Raw genomic sequence first — 27500 nt, 5'->3', positions numbered from 1 at the left:
TATATATATATATATATATATATATATATATATATATATATATATATATATATATATATATATATATATATATATATATATATATGAGAGAGAGAGAGAGAGAGAGAGAGAGAGAGAGAGAGAGAGAGAGAGAGAGAGAGAGAGAAAGGGGTTGGGGGAAGGAAGCATTCGGCCTGGGTGAGGGAATGGAGGAATTAGCAGTAACACGTGAAGGGCAGACCAGTGTGTAGGAGAGTAACATAAGATAACGTAGGGGGGGAGGGGAGAGACAGTTTGAGTGAAGGAAGAGAGTGTTAGTTGGGTGGGATGGAAGGGAGGGGAGGGGAGGAGAGGGAGGGAAAGTTTGTGTGAAGGAAGTACAGTGTTAGAATGAAAGATGACGGGCAGACCGTCCTGCTTTGCTTATGATGCTGTTTATTGAGAGCAGGCTCCTCTTGCCTTTCATCAGTTTTGAAGTTAAATGTTTAAAATTTGTGTATATTAAAAAATCTCCAGTTCCTGTCAACACGACTGCATGTTTTTATTTTATTATTTTATTTTATTTATTTATTTATTTACTTGTTTGTTCTTTTGCTGTAATTGCAATATAAATATAATATAACTTGAAAGTGTGTGTAGGAGAGTGAGGTGTCCGGCAGTGTTTATCACGTCATCTAAACAATGTCAAACCCTCCGCCACACCTCGGACACCGCCACCCAGTGGGGACAGAATCCAGGGCCCGCCACGCTCCGCCGTGAGGGAGGGGCTTGTGTCTCAGGCGATCGTGAACAGAGTACAGGGAGAGAACGGAGCGTTAGAGATGGCTCAGTTCCGCGGCGCCGACCAATGGGAGACGTGGCACTCAGGCAAGGATAGGCTCATTCCACCAACCAGCGGCGCGGCGAGGCGAGGGGCGGGGCAGGGAGGGGATGCCTCCCCGCCACCACGCGATAAAGATGGCGGAGTTTCCAATATATATATATATATATATATATATATATATATATATATATATATATATATATATATATATATATATATATATATATATATATATATATATATATATATATATATATATATATATATATATATATATATATATATATATATATATATATATATATATATATATATATAGAGAGAGAGAGAGAGAGAGAGAGAGAGAGAGAGAGAGAGAGAGAGAGAGAGAGAGAGAGAGAGAGAGAGAGAGCGTGTGTGTGGTACTTAAAGTTTGGATTCTTCTCTCCACTGCCAAACTTAATTTTTGCAAGTACAGAGGCAGACATCTGCTACTCACCACTCCACTCCGTCAGTCTGTTAAGCTCCTCCTCAAGTTCATTGCAGTCTTCATCGCACGTCACCTTACCACCTAACTTTGTGTCATCTGCTAATTCAACTTCCACCACAGCCTGTTAAACTATCACTCGCATCATGAAAACACCCTTGAAAACCCCAACAACTTCCACCACAGCCTGTTAAACTATCACTCGAGTCATGAAAACACCCTTGAAAACCTCAACAGCTTCCATCACAGCCTGTTAAACTATCACTGGAACTATGAAAACACCCTTGAACACCGCAACAACTTCCACTACAGCCTGTCAAAATTGCACGAACCGAGAAAGGTAACAGAGAGCATACAAGTACGATCTATGGTATCCCTTGGTCACCTTCCTTTACCACTAGCATCGTGAATGAAGGAAAGCTCAAAAACTTCCAGTAAAGCAGACTGCAAATTGTGGAGATGAGACGGCGGAACGTTTGAGAATATCAGTCCCCGTGTTCTGAACCGCTCCGGCTCTCGTCACGACTGTTTTCCAAGGCCACACAGACGCTTAGCCGGGTTCTCAAGAGTGTTCATCTTGTAAATAATGTAAAAAAAATTATTATATATCACTAAAACCCGTGCAACTCCAATTAGAGGCTTTTGAGTGCAAGGACGGATACAGGGGGAGGGGCCCAGGGGACCCGAGCCCCCAAAAACATCTCCGTTCCCCCAGAAAATCTCAACTGTATGCGGACAGTGGGTACAGAACTGACTTGCTTATAATGTGTTGCATCTATAATACGGAATGTGTCGTCGGCTGTAGGCATATGCAGGCGCGGATGCTGGGGGGTGGGGATGGGGGGAGGCAGATGGCCCGGGCCGCCCCAAAAAAATATCACGATAACTGAAATATTTGAAATACCCATGAACTGAGAAAACATAAAATATATTTAAGACACCCCTAAAAAGCTAGAGAGTCGGGGAGAGAAGCCGGACGCCGCTGCACGCTGTCCTCCAAACCCCTTTAAATAATTCCTCCTGTAGGAGTTGCTTGGGCTTTACAGGCCCGACTATTCTTTGCTTGGTGAGTCACTTGTTGAATACTTGGGAATTTGTAAATATATTTCTTTAGATCAGCCAGTCTTTGCAAATGTGTTACCTCAATCCCATGTAAAAGAAGCCCTATAAGAATTCCTTTTGATCTTGAGCTGTGTCTAATTTTACATATTAACTCTTTATTTGTAAAGGTTAGGTTTGTAATTTATATATGAGCTGTATTATGATCACCCACTTGCTGCTTGCATATCGAAATAAACGTTGAGTTTTCTTGGCATGCTCGTATGGCGACGATTTCTCCCTGTCCAGATCTGCCTTTTTACTGGTCAGATGTACACTGTCAATTGTTTCCTGTTATTGCTTGCCACCTTAAATATTGATTGCACTTCATATATAGATACAACAAAATTCATTTGTCACATATACGTTGATTGCTCGGGAGCTGCGGATTTTAAGCGAAGAACCGCCATCACTATCCATTGGTCTTCACTGTGTTGAGGCTGTCGCTAACTCAGGAAATTCTATCATCGGGCCCCCTTCAAATTGATTTTCAGGATCCGCCCCTGTCTGAGTGCAGTGAAGGTGCGGCGCGAAGACGTTTCAGAATATTGTTCTTATACATGGCGGTGCGTGCGGCGTGAGTCACGGGGCGCGGCTGAAGGCGGTGAAGGGGGAAAGGGTTCAGGGATGGAGTTAAGGGGGAAGGAGTAAAGGGATGGAGTGAAAGATAAGGGGGTTAAGGGTAAGCTGTAAGAGTTGGTGGATTAAGAAGGGAGGAATGAAAGGGGAGTAAAGGGGAAGAATTAAGGGAAAGGAGTCAGGGTTTTGGAAGGGGAGGGCAGGGATGGGGTAGGAAGGTAGAGGAGTGGAGTAATTAGAAATGGGTAGAAATTAGGAAGGGAAAGAGTTAAGAGAGAGGTAATAAAGGGAAGAAGTAGGAAGGGGAGAGAGGTAAAGAAGGTACTTTCTCTCTCTCTCTCTCTCTCTCTCTCTCTCTCTCTCTCTCTCTCTCTCTCTCTCTCTCTCTCTCTCTCTCTCTCTCTCTCTCTCTCTCTCTCTCCCTGTAACAGACAAAAATTAGTGTAAAAGAATACGGCACGTGGGTGACTTAAGCAGTGAGAACGAGTGATATTTCCAGTGAACGTTGATAATTGCACATGATGAACAGTGACGCTAAATTATAAACACTGGCCAAGGACAACAACAAATTAGAAAAAAAAAAAAAAACGTCCAATGAAGTGCCAGTCCCAAACAGGTCGAAAGGGTTATCCAGAATTACAACATAAGTGTCTTGAAACCTCCGTTTTGAAAGAGTTCAAGTCATAGGAAGGAGGAAACACAAACAAGCAGCGAGTTCCAGAGTTTTACCAGAAAAAGGGATGAATGACTGAGATACTGGTTAACTCTTGCACTGAAGGTTAATGAGTAGCATTGATAATACAAACCACCAACACTGACACCAAACGATGAAAACTGATCACAAAAAAAAAAAAATAAATAAAAAAATAAATAAATAAATAGATAAATAAAATCTCTATGAGCTTTGAACACTGGAAATATAGACAATGAACACTGATGGCAGATGATGAATGCTGAGGCAAATTTTAACCATGCAATATTTGGTCGTAAATGTTCATTTGACGAGTGGCGCTGCTCGTGTTGCAAAATAAATAGATGAGTTAAAATTTTGTGCAGTGATATCTGACCTTTTGAGATGGATGAGAGGCGTTACTTTTGTGGTTCAGTGCAGGTAAAAATGAATGTAAAAAACGAATATTAGATTTATTTGTTTATTTTGTATTAATTAATTCACCCATATACTTCAGGTGTTGCAGGAATGGTAGACTTTTTTCTTTTCATTTAATTAACTGGTGTAGGTGTTTATGAATGATGGTGACGTGCGTGATGATGATGGCGGTGATGGTGGTGGCGGTGGTGATAATGATAACAAAACTGTATAAAGATATCTGTAGCCGAAACTCGTGTCGTCTCCATACTAACACACACACACACACACACACACACACACACACACACACACACACACACACACACACACACACACACACACACACACACACACACGATAAACGAAGCAGGGAACAAAAGAGCAAACATAAGACAGCCGGCAAATAGACACAAGAAACAATAAATCAGGTAACAAAGGAACGAAGTAAAAACAATTATTTACAAAAAAACTCCACGAGAACACTTGACTGGCTGGAGAAGAGAAGGACGTGAAATAGTAAACAAGGCGGCTAATGATCAACGATGCCAGACACACAGGCAGACAGACACACAGACAGACACACAGACAGACAGACAGAGGGCGACGAAATAACACATAATAGCAAGACCACACTTCTGAAAAAACATTGCTAAGGTATATAGAAAAAAAAAGTGTTGGGAAAAATAGCTTGAAATCTCATCGGAAAGTAAATTTTTGCAAACGGCGCCCTGATGGTTGAGAGGAGAGGAAATGACTCGTAGTCTGCACCAAGGGAAGGGACGAATGCGTCAAGGAAAAGAGAGAGAGAGAGAGAGAGAGAGAGAGAGAGAGAGAGAGAGAGAGAGAGAGAGAGAGAGAGAGAGAGAGAGAGAGAGAGAGAGAGAGAGAGAGAGAGAGAGAGAGAGAATCGCCACATCAGTTCTATAACTGCTATACTTCGTCAAAATTTATGGCAACCCTACTCCTCCTCCTCCTCCTCCTCCTCCTCCTTCTCCTCCATTTGTATTGAGAGTTGGTTGTCAGTTTCCCCATGGTCCACTGTACATGTTCCCCGGTGCGTCCAATACAGTGTGTTTTGAAATGGAGTGGTAGGTGAAGAGGAGCCTCCTGCTGTATTACCCTTCATGCTTCCTTCTCCTTGTGCTGAGAGAGATGGACCGTCAATGGAATGTTACCGTTAATATATATAGCACCAGTTATATTATTGTCATCCCCTTCCTCTTCCTCCTCCTCTCCCTCTTTCTCTTCCTTCTTCTCTTGTTCCTCCTGCATATGTAAAGGGGTGACCTGACCTGACCTCCTCTTCCACCCCTTTTTGGCCTCCTTAGGTGACCTATCTGCCGCAGTGCCTAGCTGTCAGGTCATTCTGTGTGTGTGTGTGTGTGTGTGTGTGTGTGTGTGTGTTTTGTTTGTTTGTTTGTTTACTCCTCGTATTCTTCATTTTCTTCTTCTCCTTCTTCGCTATCGTCATTATCATCGTTTTCTTCCTTTTCTTCTCCTTTGTTGTTGTTGTTGTTGTTGTTGTTGTTGTTGTTGTTGATTTTTCCTGTTTCCTTCCCTTTTCTCTTCCTCCTCCTCCTCCTCCTCCTCCTCCTCCTCCCTCTCCTCCTCCTCCTCCTCCTCCTCCTCCTCCTCTTTCTCCTCCTCTTCCTTCTGGTGTCCTGGCGTCAGTTGGTGTTCATTAAGCAAGAGAGAATCATGCTTTAATTCTTTCGTGTCATGCATGCATGTCTCCCTCTCTCCCCTCTCCCTCTCCTCACTCTCTCTCACCTCTCCCACTCCCTCTTCCCTCCTCCCTTTCTCTTCACTTCCTCTCTTCTCTCTTTTGCACTTTTTTTTATATTCTGTCCTCGATTCGTTTGTCTTCCTGTTTCCTTTCCATTCTTCATCTAAAACTCATTCTTTTCTGTTAGTCTTTGCGCTTTCTCTGTCTCCAGCCTCACTTTTCTTCCTTTTCTTTCTTTTCCTTCATTTGTTATTTCAGTCTTTTTCCTTTTTTTTTTACTTTTTTGTTTCTGCTTTCTTCCTTTTCTTCTTTATTTTTCTATCTGCCTTTCATTTTCTTACTTTCTTTCTTTCCTCCATTTTTTGGTGTGTGTCTGTTTCCTCTCCCTCTTCGTTACGTGCTTCTCTCTTTCCCACCTGTACATTTGCTGCCTTCTCGTCTCCCTCTCCTGCTCCTTTCACCGCCTCCAGTTTCCTCGTCTGTCTCTTTCCTTCCCTTCATTCGTCCATCTTTCTTACTCACGCACGCTCCTCGAGATTCTCTTTTCCTTCCCTGTTCATTGTTTGCCTCTCCTCTTTTCTCTCGTTTTGCTTTTCATGTGTCCTTTTCCTTTCTCTTTTACGTATCACTTACTCCTTTCATCATTCGTCTTCCGTTTCTTTTTTTTTTCCTTTCCTTCATCCACGTCCCTTCCTTTCTATATTCCTCCATGCCTCGTTTCCTTTTTCCTTCTTTCTCTCCCTGCCCATGTCATGTTTCCCTTCTCTTTCTTCCTTCCATGTCCTTTTAATGGCCGTATTTTTAATCCTCTTCATTTACACTTTCCTCTCACCTTCTCTCCTTCCTGTCTCTTTCTCTCCCTATCTTTACCATCTCTCTCTCTCTCTCTCTCTCTCTCTCTCTCTCTCTCTCTCTCTCTCTCTCTCTCTCTCTCTCTCTCTCTCTCTCTCTCTCTCTCTCTCTCTCTCTCTCCTCTCCTCTCCTCTCCTTTCCTTCCCATCCCTTCCCTAAGCCCCTCCCACGTGCAGTCTCGGCGCCAACTCTCTCTTTGTTAGCTCATAAGTTAGAGAAAGCCTTAAGTGAGTGGCTGCGAGGTCCCTTTAGGGCACTCAGGTAAACTCCTTCAAGTATATTACAAAGAGCGGTACGGTACGTCTGTGTGTAATATCTGTCGGTCTGCCTGTCTGTCTCACGTTTCCACGGCCTTGTGGTCGAAGTTGGGAATTAAGTAAACTGAACCAACGAGAAATGGTCTGGAATCTGTACGTAGAAAGTAAAGGAGTAGAGAATATTCGAGTCTGGCTAAAGTTAACGGAGAGAATTTCTTTTGTAGTTAGAAATAATAGTTAAACAAAAACAATACAAATAGTGATAATAATTAATTTTGTATTCCTTACTTAGTCTTCTGTTTTTATGTCTTCCTGACTGTCCTTTTTTTCTTTTTTTGCCGTCAATCGCTCATGCATATAGAAATTATCATAGAAACAGTAACAAAGAATGAAAAAAAAAGAAGAAGAAATAAAACTTAGAATAGATGATCAACTTCCGAATCCTTCAATATTCACTCACACTGTCTTCATAATTATCCTTTTTTTTTTTCTGGGCGCGTGTTTCCTTCTCTCCTTAAAATATAATTTAGCCGTGCCCTTCCTGAGCCATGTATCCTTCCCACCCTTCTCCCTTCCCATTGAATTTCTTTCTGACAGCTCATTAATTACTGTCTATTTTTAGCTTATATTTCCTAGGCAGTGTTTAGCAGCCCTGTCAGATCTCGACTTACACCCACCATCAGCCTGCACCCTCACCTCGCACATCTGTCACCAAGCATTCGCCTCTCACCACCAACTCATCCATACTTCCTCGGTGTTTATACTTATTCCTTACTCGTATAAATGAATTGATAGGTACATACATACATACATACATAGATGGACAGATAGATAGATTAACTGATAGGTAGATGGCTAAACAAACGTATAAGTAGACAGACAGATAGATGGACGGTTAGACAGGTAGATAGATAAATTGACTGATGGATAGATGGCTAAACAGACAGACAGATAGATAGACAGACAGACATAGTTAGACGGCTAGACAGACATAGACAAACAGATAAAATAGATTGTTAGACAGACAGACAGATTATTGGCCACGGCTTTAATTATAAACTAGTACATAACAATTTATCTTATATCACGAACGAAGGAGGTTGGCAAAAGTTCAAAATCTTTACAGACTTAGTCCAGACACCCACTCATGTAGTCACGTCCACGAGTCGAGTAGCACAACACACTCAGTGCCACTGTTCAGTATTTATTCTCAGTCTTGTATCTTCTAATCTGCTGAGTCTCCTGCTGAAACTGGACAACTGAAAGAGAGACGAGAGGTTCACGAAGATAAAAAAAAAAAAGTACATGAAGACGGAATGATGGTAAAAAAAAAAAAAAGTAAGGAAGAAGAAAGAGAAATAGAGAACACAGCAACAGCCAGTACTAGGGAAGGTTGGTCATGACTTCTGACCACTACTGCACCACCCTTGTCACACCCACGTACACCACACCTGCCCTCCTCCTCCTCCTACTTAAGTCTGCCCTTGATCCTTTGCCGCTCACTCTCAAAAAGAAGAAAAAAAAAAAGTATCACATAGTAAGTGTGAGAAAATAGTTGTTTTCTGATCATTACTGCACCACACCCTTGTCACACCAGCGCACGCCTCACGTACACTCCTCACCACACCCAAGTCCCCACGATTCCTTACCGCTCGTTCAGAAAAAGAAAGAGAAAACGATAACTGCACGGGAAACAAGTAAAGCAGATTATATACTCGACTTTTTGACCGCAACAGCACCACGTCCTTGTCACACCCACGTTCTCCACACCATACTCAAGTTTCCCCTCGATTCCTTACGGCTCCATACCTTTTTTTACCCCGCACGTGATGGCTAATTTTTAACCAAGTGGACAGGACGTTACATGGCTCTGTCCTGCACTCCGCTCCTCCAGGCAGGCAGCGGCGCCATCGACCACCACCACCACCACTACCACCGCCACTGCTAGTACCAGGCCCCTCGGCGACAATATATTACCTAGTCCTCGCACCTCATGTTCTTTCTCCCTTTCTTTACTTGACTTTTTGCTGTTTCTCTTGGTGGTGGTGGAGGTGATGGTGGTGGTGGTGGTGGTAGTGATGGTAGCAGTGGTGCTGGTGGTGCTTTTGTTGTTGTTGTTGTTGTTGTTGTTGTTGTCGTTGTTGTTCTTGTTGTTGTTGTTGTTCTCTTCCTTCTCCTCCTCCTCCTCCTCCTCCTCCTCCTCCTCCTTTCTCATCTGCACCTCCTTTCTCCACCTCTCTCCGTTTTTCCCCACGTTTCCTTTTCTTCCTCATTCTCTCTCTCTCTCTCTCTCTCTCTCTCTCTCTCTCTCTCTACAGAGCTGAAAGAGTTTGACTAGGCAAGGTGCAAGCACAGAGGCACAGTTCCGGAGAACAATAAGAGAGACATCTTTGGAAAGAAATGGGATATTGCTAAGTTTGAGATCAGTTCTTTTTTTATTATTATAGATTTGTAGCTTGGCATTATGTTAATAATATTATTATTTTGTTATATTTTTTTTAATGAATCAGGTATTTATTTTATTTTATTTTTTTTAAATATATAGAATTATATATATATATATATATATATATATATATATATATATATATATATATATATATATATATATATATATATATATATATATATATATATATATATATATATATATATTTTTTTTTTTTTATTGTATTATAGTCTTTAAGTAATAATTGATGTCTTTAAGTAATAGTTGATGTTATATATAAACATTTAAAATTATATAGATGAACTTTTCATAGATTTATTATATAAGATGAAGATTTTATATAATTCTTTAATTATATATAAAAGTGATTTTTTTTTTCTTGAGAAGGTTCATTTATATATGTATTTATATATAATATAATTTATGTAATCATTTATTTATATATGCATGTTTCTATATATATAATTTTTTTTTTAATCTTAAGTAGCTAATTGCAAATATTACTATTTTATATATTTAATAATTAATTTGAAATTGTTAAAAGTTTGATTATTTCTTGAAGTTTCCATGATCTTACTGAATTTGCATCAGAGTTTTTGCACGTAATACTTAGTAGTTTAAGATTAATATAATAAGAATATTGATGTTAAGAGATTTAGTTTTATCAAGTTTAATTCTCAGCATGTAATATTAAAGAATTTAGATAATTAAGATTTAGCAGTGAGTTAAAGCCTAATTAATATTGTGGTAGCAGTTGCAGTTATACTCTAAGGTTGAATGAGAATATATTGGTTTATTGTTATATATATATATATATATATATATATATATATATATATATATATATATATATATATATATATATATATATATATATATATATATATATATATATATATATATATATATATATATATATATATATATATATATATATATAATTTTAAGGTGGGCCTGAAAAATAAAGAAGTGAAATCAGATTATTTTTTACAGGAAAATTATGTCATAAAATTAAAGTTGAAGCAATAAGAAATTGTGTTTAAACAAGGATTATTATGCCAAAAAGTAATTTTGTAACCAAAGTATTAATAGTTATGTTCTTAAAATGTGAAGAATTTATCGGTGATGTAGTGTTGTCAGAGGAACCTGTTTTTGAATGGATACACCACGAAGAATATTAATTAAGTTTGTACATTAGTATGTATACCAGCATTATTAGTGTATAGAGGCATCCACTAACACAGCTTGAACACTGACATAACTTCTTTATTACAAGCGTTTGGACCTGTCAAAATCATTACAATAAATACATCTCAGTTTTTTTTTTTTCATCTTAAGTACCCAAGCATCATTAATAAGTAGATCAATATGAAAATTGAGAATGGATGTATATAGAATTCACCATATGCTAAGTACAATTAAAAATCAATCACATAACCAATCAACCACATTGATTTTCACTTATAATAATCATTAGAATTATAACTCACAACGGTAGCTCCAGCCGCATATGGATTGCCTCCATGAACTTTCCGAACGAGTAGTTGGATTCATAAACTGTAATATATGAAATATTCCCTGAGTAACTATCAATCTTAATAGCCGACCGCACAATCACATTAACACTGTCATCATAAAAGATCATCACTAATACAAACATTTTGTCGATGAACATCACAAATGTTTGACGTGAACACCAGCTGATAAACCACCATAGCCAAACAGCCATACATACCAGCATAATAGAATAATCCCAAGTCTTGAATAAATATTACATCCAGTGATCCATCACAACACACTTCAGGTAGGGACGGACAGCAACTAACCCTGACCGTTCGTCGCCACCTTATCACCCTGCTGCCACCTCACCTCACCTCCCCACTCCCCACTACCACGTCACAAAGACGTGCGGCTTGCGCACCTTGTACAGAGCTTAATCCTCGTCTACATAAGTACACAGATACACGAACTAATTTAGAAATAAACAAATAAATAAAACAATTTATACTCAAATTATCATCAGACTGATGATACAATTAGGTAATTTTTATAGAATTAATTACTGAATAAATCATCAATAATGTTGAATATATTAGATCAAGGTGCAGCTAATGCTTAAGTTAAAATGGGTTACGATAAATTTTATTTAGTAGGGAAAATGAATTTAAAGGTTAATTAGAAGGAGGATTTGATTGTAAAGTAAGTTTAACATGCTTGCTAGATGTAAGGTGTAAAGCATGTACATATCGCCCGTCGCTTTCATTATTAAGATGAGACAAGTCGTAACACAGCAGGCTTACTGGAAAGTGAGCCTGGATACGAGAATCAAAGCACACCTAAAGTTAGTATAGCGTTTCTGTTGCGTTCAAAAGGTTTATTATATATTTAAGACTAGGAGGGACGAGCTTCTTACCACTAATAAAATTAATCAATAGGACAAAAAAATTTAAATAATGTTTTTTTAGGCTTAAAAGTAGCTATGAAATTAAAGTGTTCTAATTTAGATTTAGGAGAAATAAAATAATTTATTTATGTCTTTGATAAAGTACTAGAATATTGAATCTAACGTAAATTTTTAAGAAATAATGAGTGTATTAGTGGAATGAATATGTAGAATGATTTGAGAAAAATGAAATAAAGATAATTAATTATAATAAAATAATGGAATAAAAAAGGAATTCGACAAAGATTATTTCTTGCCTGCTTATCAAAAACATGTCTTTCTGAGTTTTTTTTTTTTTTTATGTAGGAAGGGCACTGGTGCAGCCTGCTCACTGACATGAAATGTTCAATAGCCGCGGTGTGTTGACCGTGCAAAGGTAGCATTATCATCAGTTTGTTAATTGGAAACTTGTATGAATGGTTGGACAAAGAAAAGTCTGTCTCTTTTATCAAAATTGAATTTAACTTCTAAGTGAAAAGGCTTAGATTTTCTAGAGAGGCGATAAGACCCTATAAAGCTTTATAAACTTAATAAGTTTGATGAATTAAAAATAATAAAAACAGACTTAAAAGGTTTATTTGGTTGGAGCGCTAAGGGTATAAATGAAAATAACTGCTATTGTAATTGGACAATTATATGTGATTACAGTTTGTAAGTGATCCTTATATTAAGGATTACAACATCAAGTTACTTTAGGGATAACAGCGTAATTTTATTTATTTATTTATTTATTTATTTATTTATTTATTTATTTTTATTTAATTATTTATTTTTATTTTTGAGAGTCCTTATCAAAAAATAAGTTTGCGACCTTGATGTTGAATCAAAATGTGTTTATAGTGCAGCAGCTATAAAAGAAGGTCTGTGCGACCTTTAATTTTTTACATGATTTGAGTTCAGACCGGCGAGAGTCAGGTCGGTTTCTATCTTCTGGAATTTAGAAAAAAAAAAGTAGTACGAAAGGATTAAGTAATTAAAATTTTTTGTATAATTGAAATACTATTTAGCCAGATAATATGTGCTGGATTTAGGATCTAGTTAAATAGAATACATGTTATAAATAGTAAAACAACTGAATGTAATTGTTTTGTGTTATTAGTGGAGATTGTAATTTACTTAGTTTTAATCATTTGTGTTTTGGCAGGAGTGGCTTTTGTGAAGAGTTATTTGTTAAATATCAATGTTATATTTGCTTCATATTTTTATCGTTACCTTTGAGGTTAATTTGGTTTGCTTCTTGTTTAGCGGAAACTAACCGGACACCTTTTGATTTTACAGAAGGAGAATCAGGGTCAGTTTCGAGGTTCAACACGGAATATAGGAGAGGGGGATTTGCTTTAATTTTTATAGCAGAATATTCAAAAAATTCTTTTTATAAGAGTTTTTTTCGTTATTGTGTTTTTAGGAAGACCTTGCAGGAAAATATTTCATTTAAAGTCTATATTTTTGGCATTCATTTTTGTGTGAGTTCGAGGAAGTTTACCTCGGCTTCGATACGATAAATTGATGTATTTAGCTTGGAAAAAATTTCTTCCAGTTTCTATCAGTTATTTATTGTTTTTTATTGGGGTAAAATCTTTGTTTTGTATCTAATTTATAAATATAATTAAAATAATATGTTAACACAATCGTTAAGAATATTTTTCCTTTTCTGCTACTTTCAAAGTCTGTTTTAAATAAACTAGACGATCATTTTAATAAATTATGTCATCTTATGAGTAGGAGGGGATTGATAATAAAAGAAAAAAAATGAGAGTTAAAATTTTGCCTGTAAGAACATAGGGTTCTTGAACGGGTCGAGGTCCAATTCAAGTAAGTAGAATCAATACTGAAACCAAAATTCTAAATATAAATTAATTTAAAGGATAAAAAGTTAATCTGCGAAAATTTGATGTATGAGTGAAAGGTAAAATTATAATGATTGCTACTGAGGCAGCTAGAGCGATTACCCCTCCAAGCTTATTTGGAATAGATCGGAGTGCACATGAGAACAAGAAATATCATTGTGGTTGAATATGGGCAGGAGTAACTAGAGGATTAGCTCTAATAAAGTTATCATGATCTAACAAATAAGGATTAAGAAGGGACAGAATAAGTAAAAGTGTAAATATAACAATGAATCCAACAATGTCTTTAAATGTAAAATAAGGATGAAAAGGTACTTTCTAACTGTCTTGATACACCTAGGGGGTTATTAACACCTGAGTGATGGAGAAAAAAAATATGAATAATAGTTATAGCGGCAATAATGAAAGGAAGGACGAAATGAAAGGTGAAAAATCGAGTTAGTGTGGCATTATCTACTGAAAATCCTCCTCAGATTTATTGTTCTAAATCTGTACCAATGTAGGGAATAGCTGAAAAAAAAAAAAAAAAGTTGATTAATAACAGTAGCTCCCCAGAATGACATCTGCCGTCAAGGGAGAACATAACCTAAAAAAAGCTGTTGCTATAACTATAAACAAAATCACTACTGCAACTATTCAAGCATGGAAGATTATATAGGATCCATAATAAATACCTGGTCCAATATGAATATACAGACAGATAAAGAAAAATGATGCTCCATTGGCATGTATAGTTCGGAGAAGTCAGCCACAGTGTACGTCTCAGCAGACATGGGCTACTCTAGAGAATGCTGGATCAAAGTGAGCAGTGTAATGTATAGCTACGAATAAACCGGCAGCAATTTGGATGACAAGACACAATCCTAGCAATGATCCATAGTTTCAAAAAGTTGAAATATTTGAAGGTAGGTGTATATCAGCTAGAAAGTTGTTGACAATTTTAAATAAAAGGTGACATTTTCAGAGAGGTGTTGTCACTAAGGAGAGAGTCGTAAGAGTCCTTTAAATTTATTAGTAATTTTTACCACTACAATTAAAGTTAAGAGTAGATAAAGGATGATAAATGGTGAAATTTATCAAATTAGAACTACAGATTCATCTAATAATAAAAACATTTCATGATTCTAAATTGAGAGATGATAAAGGAGAGTTGGTTACAGCTTCGTTTAGCAAGGGATCTCAGAAAAGAGTAAGTGGAAAAAAAATTAAGAGAAGAAGGATGGAAATAAGGAAGGTGGAATAAGAGGATGAGAATGAGGATGACTCATTAGAAGCTAAAGATGTAACATAAATGAATAATACAAGTATACCTCCTAAGAAAATTATAAAGAGAATATATGAGAATCAGTAAGTGTATGTTGTTAATCCGGCTGAAAGAGAAATTGGATGGTTTGAATTAACAAGGTTAAACCTATAGGTAAAGGATGAATTAACCGTGTAAATGATACAGATAAAACTAAAATGAAGGGAATAAAAAGAAAGGTCATATCAAAGAAAAGTTTAAATAAAATATTAGTTTTGGGAATTAAAGATAAAGAAATCTTCTCTTTTTCTTTGAAGTTTTAAGAAAAAAAAATTTCATTATTGGTTTACAAGACCAAGGTTTTAAGTTAAGCTATTACTAATGGTAAGTTTTAGAAGTATAATGATTTTTGTTCCTATAGTTATAATTTTTTGTGGGGTTTGAGGGTTCATTACGTGCAATAAGCATATATTAAATTCTTTGTTAAGTCTTGAGTTTACAATGCTTGGATTTTTTTTGGCTTATAAGAACGCAGTTGACTTTAGTGGAGAGATAAATTTATTTTTCTTTATTTTTTTTAACGTTGGCTGCGTGTGAGGGGTCTTTAGGTTTAACTATATTGATTTTAGTAGTACGAAGCCATGGAAATTATGTTTTTAAGATATTTTATTTATTGGAATGATAAAATTTATAATTCCTTTAATTATATTGATAAAGTTTAATAATGAATGAAAGACAGTTCAGGTGGATTTATTTATTTATTTTTTTTAGATTTTTAATTAGTATAAGTTATCATATTTTTTTCTTTTTTAATATAGGATTTAGATTGGGATTAGATTATATTAGATATACTTTAATTCTATAAAAGATTTAAATTGTTTCTTTAATTGTAATTTCTAGTCAGAAAATCAAGAATTTAGGGAATTTTAGTGAAAGATTTATTATTAGAAATATTATGTTATTATCTTTTTTAATATTAACTTTTCCTTCTGTAGATTATTTAATATTTTATATTAGATTTGAGGTTTCTTTAATTCCAACATTAATTTTGATTCTAGGTTGAGGGTATCAACCTGAGCGTGTACAGGCAGGAATCTATATACTTTTTTCTATACTTTAGCATTTTCTTTATCTTTATTGGTGTCTTTGTTTATTATTTAATGACAGGGAGATTAACTATAAGCTTAAGGGTTCCTATAGAAGGAGTAGATTATTTATATAGATTTTGGTATGTAAGAACTGTTTTGGCATTTTTGGTTAAATGACCTATCTTTATATTCCATTTATGGTTGCCAGAGGCTCACGTTGAAGCACCTGTTGCAGGTTCTATAATTTTAGCAGGAGTTTTACTAAAATTAGGAGGTTATGGTTTAATTCGAGTATTTGTAATGTTTCAAGAAGTAAATAAAGAATTTTGTTGACTTTGAGTCAGTTTAGGAATTGTAGGAGGAGATTATATTAGTTTAATGCGTATACGACAAGTAGACATAAAGTGTTCAATTGCTTATTCTTCTGTTGTACACATAAGGTTAGTGTTATGTGGGATTGTAATTTTTAGTTGATGGGGATTACCTGGAAGTGTAATATTGATAGTTGGACATGGTTTATGTTCCTCTGGTTTACTTTGCTTAGCTAATATAGTTTATGAACGTACTGGAAGACGAAGACTGATAGTCAATAAAGAATTATTAGCATTTATACCTAGAATAGGACTATGATGATTTTTACTAAGAGCAAGGAATATGGCCAGACCACCTTCCTTAAATGTAGCACCAGAGATTATATTAATTTTAACAGTTTTGAGCTGAAGAAAGATTTCTATTGTAGGACTTAGACTACTATCTCTCTCTTTTTTTTTTTTTTTTTAGTGCAAGTTACACTTTATACATATATAGATTGAGACAGCATGGGGTTTTTTATAACTTTATATTCATGTTGTTCAGGAAAAGTTAGAGAGTATCTGAAAATTTTTTTTATATTGATTTCCTTTAAATGTAATAATTATAAATAGAGCTTTATTAATAACTTAATTTTTTTTAAATAATTAAAAGAGTGATTTGGAAAATTTCTCTACATGAAATTAGAATAGTGGTTTTGTTCAGCTATTTGTGGGACTTTAGCACTGGCAAAAACTGAAAGAGGTATTATAGATGTAACTGAATGAGAACTTTTTAGGTTAATAAGAAGGGTGATTGTATTTACTTTGGTTTTAGATTGGATCTCTTTATTATTTATGAGATTTGTGTTTGTAATTTCTGGCAGAGTTATTTTTTATAGAGGGAGTTGTATAGCCGATGATAAGACTTTTAATCGATTTATATATCTTGTTTTGGCTTTCATTCTTTCTATAAGGTTTATAGTATTAAGACCTAATTCAATCAGACTTTTATTGGGTTGAGATAGATTGGGATTAGTGACTCATGCCTTAGTAATTTATTATCAGAATGAAAAGTCTGCAAACGCAGGAATATTAACTATTCCTTCAAACCGTGTAGGTGATGTAGCAATTTTATTGAGAACTAGATTAATGAGAAGATTAGGAGGGTGAAATTTTTTTGTTTTAAAGGTATTATATAGACGAGAGATTATTATTATTATTATTATTATTATTATTATTATTATTATTATTATTATTATTATTATTATTATTATTATTATTATTTTATTTTTTTTTTTTTTATTTATTTATTCTTATTTATTTCAGCAATAAATAAAAGGGCTCAAATTCCTTTTTGTGCGTGACTGGCGGCTGCTGTAGCGGCTCCAACACCTGTCTCAGCTTTAGTTAATTCTTCAACACTAGTGACTGCTGAGGTTTATTTAATAATTCCATTTAGAGCTGCTTCAGAGGGATCTGTCGTTCAAAGTGTATTGTTGATTACTTCATGTTTGACAATATTTATAGCGGGACTAGGAGCAAATTCTGAGTATGATCTCAAAAAAATTATTGCTTTATCAACATTAAGTCAAGTAGGAGTTATATTAAGAATTTTATCTTTAGGTTATACGGATCTGGCTTTTTTTCATTTACTGAGTCTTGCTTTGTTTAAAGCTTTACTTTTTTATATGTGCTGGTGTTGTAATTCATAGAGTGGCTGGTTATCAGGATATTCGACTTATGGGAAATTTAGTTAAACTTATGCCTCTGACAGTATCATGCATAACTGTAGCCAACTTAGCTCAATGCGAATTCCCTTTTATAACAGGATTTTATTCAAAGGATACAATTTTAGAAGTTGCTTTTATAAGATGAGTCAGTTTTATTGCATTGTTCTTATATGTGATGGCAACAGGATTGACAGTAATGTACACTTTGCGTTTAATTCTTTATTCTCTTTCAGGAGAATATAATTTGAGATGTATCACTAATCTTTCGGATGAGGATTTTTCTAATAACTAACTCAGTAAGAATTTTAGGATTAGGAGCTATCTTAGGAGGATCGCCATTAAGATGAAGATTGTTTCCAGAATATTAGATCATTTGTTTAAGGACAATAATGAAAATAATAGTATTAGCAGTAAGGATTTTAGGAGGTTTAGTAGGTTATATACTAAATCTAACGAGAGTAAATTACACATTAAAAAGAGAAAATAACTATAATTCAGTTGTAATAATAGGATCAATATGGCTTGTATCTTTACTGAGTACTTTAAAATTAAGGGAAAACAGATTGAAGACAGGGTCAGGTTTAGGAAAAGTAGCCGATAAAGGTTGATTTGAGTTTTATGGGGGACAAGGTTTATAGTATTTATTTTCATATATTTTTCTATATTTTTAATTCTTTACAGTTAAACAATTAAAGTGTTTATAAAAGTATCTGTAATTGTAATTATTATTTTTACAGTTTTTTTTATTTAAATTTATATAATTTAAAAGAATATCGCTTTGAAGCTGCAAAGGTAGACGGAAAGTCTTGTAAGTATATTCAAATTGTTAGCTTGTGGCGCTTATGATGTAATATTTACTTTGAGTTTAAGGTAAAAAAAAATATAAAATAAAATAAAATAATATGGTATTTTTAGAAAAATATTTCAGCTTTATAATAAAATGTAACGTGTTACTTACACTATAAATATAGGAACATCAACGGAATTCAACGGCTTAAAAAAAGTTAGAAGTTTTTCTTTTTGTCATAATGTTCCATCTTGATTAGAAGAATTACTTCAATCTTGTTTTTAACAGTAACGTACCTCTGTTTTGGTTTGAATCATAATTATTAGAGGCTTAAAGGCCAAAGTTTAGGTCGAAACTAAATGTGATAATTTCGCTTTCTAATAGATAAAATTTAATAAAACCAGTTTACTAAAACACTTTATGAATGCAACTCATATGTCATACAATTTGACTGTGGTCTTAAAGTATTAATCAGATCCTTCTAAAGTTCCCTGTACTCACTCGTAGTAAAGGCCTAAGAGAAAAATAAGAAGAGAGCTCTAGTAAACAATCAAGAAAATACTTCAGTAATGTTAAAAAAAATTTGATGCTGAAGCTAAAAGTAATGTAATCTCTACAAAAAAAAAAAAAAAAAATTACAGCAATTAGAAAAAAAATCGAAGCTGAACCTTTAGGATTAAATCCACATTCATAAGGAGAATTTTTTTTTTTCGGTTGATATTTTTTTTTATTTGGGATACTAAGGTTATAAAAATATAACAAATAATTAAAGTTAGTAAAAATACAAAATAAAGTATTGCAAGAATTATTTTTCTAGGCATTCTAGACTTTCTGATTGGATATACTTTATATATTTAAAAAAATAGCCTCCTCATCAGTAAATAAAGACGTAAGGGAATAATCAAACTATCTCAACAAAGTGTCAGTATGATGCGGCTGCTTCGAATCCAACATGACGATTACATGAAAAGTGACAAAATATTGACACAAAAAAATAAAAAAAGTAAAAATGAGGTTCCAATAATTCCATGAAGACCATGAAGCCTGTAGCTACAAAAAAAAAAAAAAAGTAGAGCCAAACGCGGAGTCAACAATAGTGAAAGGAGCCTCAAAAATACTTGAAAGCTTGAAGAAGAGTATCCTAAAACAATTGTAAGGCCTAGTCTTTGAATGGCTTGCCTATGACTAGATTCTATAATAGCATGATGAGCTCAAGTTACGGTAGTTCCTCAAGACAAAAGAATAGTAGTGTTTAATAAGGAAATTTGAAATGGGTTGAAAGGTTGAATACCGTAAGGAGGTCAATTTATCCCAATTTCAATCGTTGGGGCTAATCTACTATGAAAAAAAAAAGCTCAGGAAAATGAAAAAAAAAAAAAGAAGAATACTTCTGAGGCAATAAATATAGTTATTCCCCATCGTAAGCCTTTTACTACTACAGAGGTATGGAGTCCTTGGAATGTACCCTCTCCAGTAATATCACGTCATCTTTGATATATGGTAAGGAGAATAGCAACAAGTCTTAATAACAAAAAAAAAGAAAAAAAATTGTTATACTGGTGAAATCATTTAATTAAACCTGTATTTAATATTATTGCCCTAATAGAACCAGTTAAAGGCCGTGGTCTTATATCTTCTAAATGGTAAAAACCGTGAGATGATGTCATTAGTTAATTTCTCTGGTGTAAAGAGTTCGTAAGACAGCAAAAACTTGGGACTGAATAATTGCAACAGCTCATTCTAAGGTTAATAGTAAAATCTGAGAAAAAAAAAATAAATAAGAATAGATAAAAGAAATGAGGATGTTATAGATGGTCCAGTATTAGCTAATAAGGTTAAAAGAAGATGGCCTGCAATTATATTAGCTGCTAATCGTACAGCTAAAGTCCCGGGTAAAGTAATGTTTCTGATAGTTTTAATTAAAACTATAAATGGTACAAGGACAGGAGTTCCTTGAGGAACTAAATGAGCGAATATATGTTGAGTGTGGTTAATTCAGCCTCTAAGTATTAAAGTTACTCATGAGGGCAATGAAAGTGCTAAGGTTATTGCTGTGTGTCTAGATCTTGTAAAAATGTAAGGCAATAAACCTTAAAAATGTTATAAAGAACTAAAGAAAACAAAGCAACGAAAAATATAGTTGAACCTAAAGAATATGAAGTTAAAAGGGCTTTAGATTCTTTGTGTAAAGTACAAATAATTTCACTTCAGCATAGAGATCATCGTGAAGGAGAAGCTCAGTTAAGGTAAGGAATAAATAGGAGCCCTACAAAAGTGGAAATTCAGTTTAATGAAAAGTTTAAGATTCTTGAAGAAGGTTAAAAAATTGAGAATAAATTAGCTATAATTTTCAAGAAGATTGTAGGATTAGATAAGGCTCAGTGATCTTAGAATTTTTTTTTTTTCAAAAGGTACAGAAAAAAAAATAATTTAAGGATATGAAAATAATTAATGATAACAGAAAAAGAGAAATAAAGATAAAGTCGAAGCAAAGGAGCTATTTTAGGCATTAAGAAATATCTTAGGAGATAACTTTAACATGATAAATTGATATTAAAATTTAAGTAATTTCTTGTCACCAGAAGTAGGCGCAATACTATAATAGGTTTAAAAGACCTACACTTACTTTCAGTCATCGGGTGAGTCAGAATATGAAGAAATTCAATTTAGAAAAAATCGTGTTTACACTTTCAATCACAATAGGTATAAATCTATGATTAGCACCACAAAGTTCTGATCATTGACTATAAAATAATCCTGGACGAGATATTATGAATCTAGTTTGATTAAGTCAACCAGGAATAGCGTCTGCTTTTACACCTAAAGCTGGGACAGTTCAAGAGTGAATGACATCCGCTGCGGTGATTACAATACGAATTTGTGTATTTATTTGAAGAACAGTTCGATTATCTGCATGTAAGAGACGAAATCCAGAAAAGTCTAGTTCATTAGTAGGAGTTATATAAGAATGAAATTCTACATTAAGAAAGTCAGAGTATTCATAACTTCAATATCCTTGATGACCGACAGTTTTAAGAGAAATGGAAGGATTATTAACTTCATCAAGAAGGTATAAAAGTCGCAGAGAAGGGAGAGCAATGAAAATCAAAATAATTCAATAGTTTGATGTTCTAATATAAATAGATTAATAAGAGAGTTTCTGAGAACTGATGCTAATATATATCCCACAAAGGTAATGATTATAATAAGAACAACTATAATGTGATCATGGATAAAGATGAATTGTTCCATTAAAGGGAAAGCTTCGTCTTGAAGGCCTAGAAAACTTCATGTTGACATTAATAAATGTATTTTCTAAAAGAAGATAAATAAATCTTCTTAGTAGGAGCTTAAATCCTATACATCTTTCTGCCATTTTAGAAGTTAGCAGTAAGTGGAATTTCTATATGAGTGATCAGCGGGTGGGTGTGAGTGGTTTCATTCAACTGAAGAGGCAGGAAAGGGGAGAATAGAACAGGACGATTAGAAATTAAAGCTTCTCAAATGATAATTATAAAAATTAATAGAGCAACAAGATATACTATAGATCCTTTGGAAGAAACAATATTTCATGTTGCGTAGGAAACATGAAATATTGTTTCTTCCATAGGATATTGTTGCGTAGGCAACATGAAATATTGTTTGTTCCATAGGTTTCTTCCATGAAATATCGGCGGGTAATCAGAGTAACGTGGAGGTATTCCGTTAAGTGCTATGAAATGTTGAGGGAAGAAAGTGATATTTACACCGATGAATATGACAGTAAAGTGGATTCCTATTAATTTAGGGTTAAGTGATAAGCCTTTAAAAAGGTGGAATCAGTGTGCAATACCTGCACAAATAGCGAGTACAGCCCCTATAGATAAAACATAATGAAAATGAGCTACAACGTAATAAGTATCATGAACAGTAATATCAATTGATGAATTTGCCAGGACAACACCTGTTAAACCTCCAACAGTAAATAAAGAAATAAAGCCTAAAGCTCACAATATCGAGGGACTATAGTTAATTTGTGTTGCAAGTAGGGTTCTAAGTCATCTGAAAATTTTAATACCTGTAGGAACAGCAGAAATTTTTGTGGCTGATGTGAAGTAAGCTCGTGTATCAACGACTATACTTTCTGTAAATATATGGTGAGCTCAGAGGATAAATCTTGAAATTCCAGTAGCCATTATAGCACAGATCATACCTAATGTCTACACTTCCGATCTACTACAAATCACTAGTAATCCTATTTACGGATATGCAGATGATGTGACACTTGTTGCTACTGTTGAGTCACCGAATTCACGTCTTGATGTTAGTACATCCCTGAATGAGGATCTCAGACGTATATCTGACTGGTGTCGCACCTGGAACATGAAACTGAATGCATCAAAATCAAAATGCTTGTGTATTTCACGCTCTCGCACGCTAAATCCCCTTCACGGCCCTCTGCTTGTTGATGGCGCGCCTCTGACAGTATGTGATGAGCTTGATATTTTGGGTGTCAGATTCGACTCAAAACTGTCTTTTGAACGGCACATCAGGCGTCTTGTCAGTTCTGCCTCGCAAAAGCTTGGCGTTGTGAGGAAGGCTTACCGGATTTTTGGTGACCAGTCTATCTCTGCCAGCTGCTTCCGGTGTTTTATTCTTCCACTGCTGGAGTATTGTGCTCCTGTGTGGTCTTCCGCAGCTGTGTCCCACCTCCGTCTCATTGACAGAGTTGTCTCCTCCGCTAGGTTCCTCTTTGGTGGCGAAGCAGCTTGGGATCTTGGTCACCGACGCAATGTCAGCAGTGTCTGCATGCTATATAAGATCCATGCCAACCAGCTTCACCCGCTGAATGCCTCCATCCCAAATGCATTTGTGCCCACCAGAAACACTCGACTTGCGTCAAATTTACATGCGCGCTGCTTACAGCAGGTTAGGTGTCACACCAGTCAGTTTCAGCGAAGCTTTGTTCCTTGTGCTGTAAGACTTTGGAACATGCTTGACGAGGGCACATGCACTGCGAGTGATGTGCAAAAATTCAAGTCTGCTTCGAACAAAATCTTGAATAGTCTAGTCAATTAAACTCTGGTTGCTTTTGCAGCTATACCGGTGATAAATTATGTAACTATACCTGTGATTTTATACCATCAAGTTTTAAGTAGTTATACTACATTTACTCGTGTTGTCTGACATATATTAAATAAGTCAGAATTGTTGATTTTTTTGTTGAATTTTTTTGTGAGTTTTAATAATTCTCAGTTCGTTGAGGCGTTCTTTATAATTGTTTAACCTATTTTCTCCTCCTGCTCTGATTTCATCCTACTATTGTGCTAATTGCTTTTCCTTTCTTCTTTCTACGGTCAAGGTGGGTGGGGGTTGTCATCTGGCAACTTATAGCGCTTGCGCTCGTCCCACTCTGCCTTCTCCGTTATGTTTAATAATAATAATAATAATAATGCACCGAATGATTCTTTTTTCCCGATTTCTTGTCTTACAATATGGGAAATTACTCCAAAGGCTGGTAAAATGAGAATATAAACTTCAGGGTGACCAAAAAATCAAAATAGATATTGCTATAAAACAGGATCACCACCTCCAGCGGGGTCAAAGAAAGATGTATTAAGATTTCGGTTAGTTAAAATCTTAGTGATTGCTCCTGCTGATACAGGTAAGGATGAAAGTAAGAGAATGGCAGTAATAAAAACAGTTCATACAAACAAAGGTATTTGATTTATTCTTATTCCAAAGGATCGTATGTTAATTACAGTTGTTATAAAACTAACTGCTCCAAGAATTGAGGACACACCAGCAATGTGAAGAGAAAAAATACCAAGATCAACTGATGCTCCTGCATGGGCAATAGCTGCTGCTAGAGGAGGCTAAACAGTTCAACCTGTACCAGCTCCTCTTTCTACTATACCTCTTATTAGAAGAAGAGTTAAAGAAGGAGGCAAAAGTCAGAATCTTATGTTACTTATACGAGGGAACGCTATATCAGGGGCTCCTTATATAAGAGGGACTAGTCAATTACCAAATCCTACAGTTATAATTGGTATAACTATGAAGAAGGTTATAACAAAGGCATGGGCGGTAACTACAACACTGTAAATTTGATCGTTGCCGATAAATGTGCCTGGCTGACCTGATTCGGCTCGAATAATTATAGTTAACGAGGTTCCTACTATACCAGACCATGCTCCAAAAATGAAATAGCGTACTAATGTCTTTATGATTTGTAGAAAAGAATCATCGTTGCATAATAAGATGGCTGAGAAGTGCAGGCGTTACATTGCAAATCTAAAAACAAGGTAAAAACTTTCTTATTAGGTTCTATAGAAAAATATAAATAATATTAGATTGCAAATCTAAAGATGTGTGGAAACACTGGAATTTAGGATTTCAAAAGATTATTTTTTTTTTTTTTTGGCTTTGAAGGCCTTTAGTTTAATATAACTTAAAATTCTAGGTTAAATATGGAATAGGAAAACATATTCCAAACATATTAATGAAAGTAACAAAGATTAAGATAAGAGAAAATGTTACCAGTGGTTTAATTTTAAGGGAAGTGGTAAATGAAGGAAATGATAATGGCAATATTGGAACAAAGAGACGTAGATAGAAATAAAGAGTAATAAGACTTAAGAAAAAGAAGAATTAAAAGAGAGAAAATTATTATTTTAGAAGAGAGTAGTTGAATTATAATTCATTTAGGTGTAAATCCTGAAAAGGGAGGAAGACCTAAAGATAAGAAATTTATTGGTAAAAAAAAAGAAGTTTTAGGGCAATCTTCCTTTTGTTTTCAATTATTATAACGGAAATTGATGAAGACTGAGTAATAAAGAGTAAAATAATCACAGAGCCTGAAATAAAGGAGTAGAAGATTAAGTAAATGAGTCATATTATATCACTGATTGATATAACAATAAGTATTAAGATATATGGTTAACTGAAGAGAAGGCGATAAGTTTACGTAGTTTTGTAACATTTAAGCCACCTAAGGCTCCAATTAAAGAAGAATTATGTGCTGCTAAAGTAATTAAGGTTACTAAGTTTGAAGAGTAGGTTAAATAGGGAATTAAAAACAAAGGAGTTATTTTTTGGATTGTTAAGAGAATAAAAGCTTGAGGTCAATAACTTGCGGAAGCCAAAAATGTAACGGAGCTGAAGCCAAAAATGTAACGGACCTGCTCATAATTTTAAAAGTAAAGATATACTAAATAAAGAATAAGAAAAGTCATTCGAGTATATATATATATATATAGAGAGAGAGAGAGAGAGAGAGAGAGAGAGAGAGAGAGAGAGAGAGAGAGAGAGAGAGAGAGAGAGAGAGAGAGAGAGAGAGAGAGAGAGAGAGAGAGAGAATTAAGATAGTAGATGCTAGAGCTTGAATTAGAAAATATTTAATTGCAGCTTCAGTTAGATACGGGCATAATTTAGTTGCAATGAGAGAAATAAATGATAAAAGATTTAGTTCTAGCCCGAGTCAAGCCCCAAACCAAGAAGGAGAAGAAATAGATGATAAAAGATACCTGTTAGTAAAGTACAGAAAAATAATAGGTAGGAAACTGGAAATGTCATTAAAAAGAGAAAGGTTGAAGCTTTCATTTACGGGGTATGAGCCCATTAGCTTAGTTAGCTTATCTTTGAAAATATTATTTGTTGGTGTATAGCGCACATAAAGTTTTGATCTTTAAAGAAGCAGTGTAAATTCGCTATAAATAATATAGGTATAAGAAATGCATTATTAGCTCTATCAAAGCTACCCTTTTAAGTCAGGCACTATATTAATATAAAAAAGATATTTAAAAAAATCAAATAAAAAGTACTTTAGAAATAAAGTAGTACAAATAAGAAAATGAAAGAAAAAATAAATGAAAGAAAGTGATACATAGGAAAGACTAATTAATATAAGAGGACAAAATATTAAAGTGACATTTCAAGTTTATATGAATAGAATGTGTATTTCTCTGAGTGTTTAGGGATATATATATATATATATATATATATATATATATATATATATATATATATATATATATATATATATATATATATATATATATATATATATATATATGCATTTATTTTAATTAAATTTATTTATTAAAAAATATATTAGTTAAGAAAACTGATATAATTAAAGATTCGTATATAATATTTATCTTCTTCTCACTCTAATAAAAAGTAATCTCCGCGGTCTCAGGTCCATAAGCCTTCTGAGGGTTTAGGCCAGCAGGGGCATGGAAAACATCATTGCGAAGAATTTTAATAGGGCGCATGAAGTAGTCAGAGGGTGGAGGAGAGGGAGGAACAAGCCTTGAATCGTCCAAGGTAGAGTTTTTAGCAAAGGTTTGAGCAAAGAGTTCAGCTTTAGAAATAGATGTGATAGCAGTGGTGCCATCTGGTTGAAATAAAGAAGGGAAAGAAGAAGAAGCATAGTTATTGGAGATATTTTTGGATAGATGCCAGATGTCATGAGGGGAGTTAAATCTTGAAAGGTTTTGACATATTCTGTTAATGAAGGAGTTTTTGGCTAGTTGGAGAACAGGCTTGGTTTGGTTCCGGGCAGAAATATAAAGTGCATGAGATTCTGGTGATGGAAGGTCTAAATACCTTTGGTGGGCCACCTCTCTATCATGTATAACACGAGAACAGACTGTGTTAAACCAAGGTTTGGAAGGTTTAGGTCGAGAAAAAGAGTGAGGAATGTACGCATCCATGCCAGACACTATCACCTCTGTTATGCGCTCAGCACACAAAGACGGGTCTCTGACACA

General features: G+C 34.7%; 1 protein-coding gene and 3 pseudogenes across 3 annotated transcripts in view; 1 reads left to right on the top strand and 3 right to left on the bottom strand.

Annotated features, from left to right (window-relative positions):
• LOC135096728 (uncharacterized) overlaps positions 1 to 27500 on the top strand; it is a 171018-nt gene that overhangs the window by 56376 nt on the left and 87142 nt on the right. The gene's annotated exons all lie outside the window — the stretch shown is intronic.
• LOC135096757 (cytochrome c oxidase subunit 3-like) lies at positions 19622 to 20512 on the bottom strand (annotated as a pseudogene).
• LOC135096725 (cytochrome c oxidase subunit 1-like) lies at positions 22125 to 23482 on the bottom strand (annotated as a pseudogene).
• Positions 24297 to 24960, bottom strand: LOC135096732 (cytochrome c oxidase subunit 1-like; annotated as a pseudogene).

This window comes from Scylla paramamosain, unplaced genomic scaffold, assembly GCF_035594125.1.
Source record: "Scylla paramamosain isolate STU-SP2022 unplaced genomic scaffold, ASM3559412v1 Contig6, whole genome shotgun sequence".
NCBI lineage: Eukaryota > Metazoa > Arthropoda > Malacostraca > Decapoda > Portunidae > Scylla > Scylla paramamosain.
Note: the sequence above shows the minus strand (reverse complement) of the source record. Positions and strands in the feature narration are given on the sequence as shown.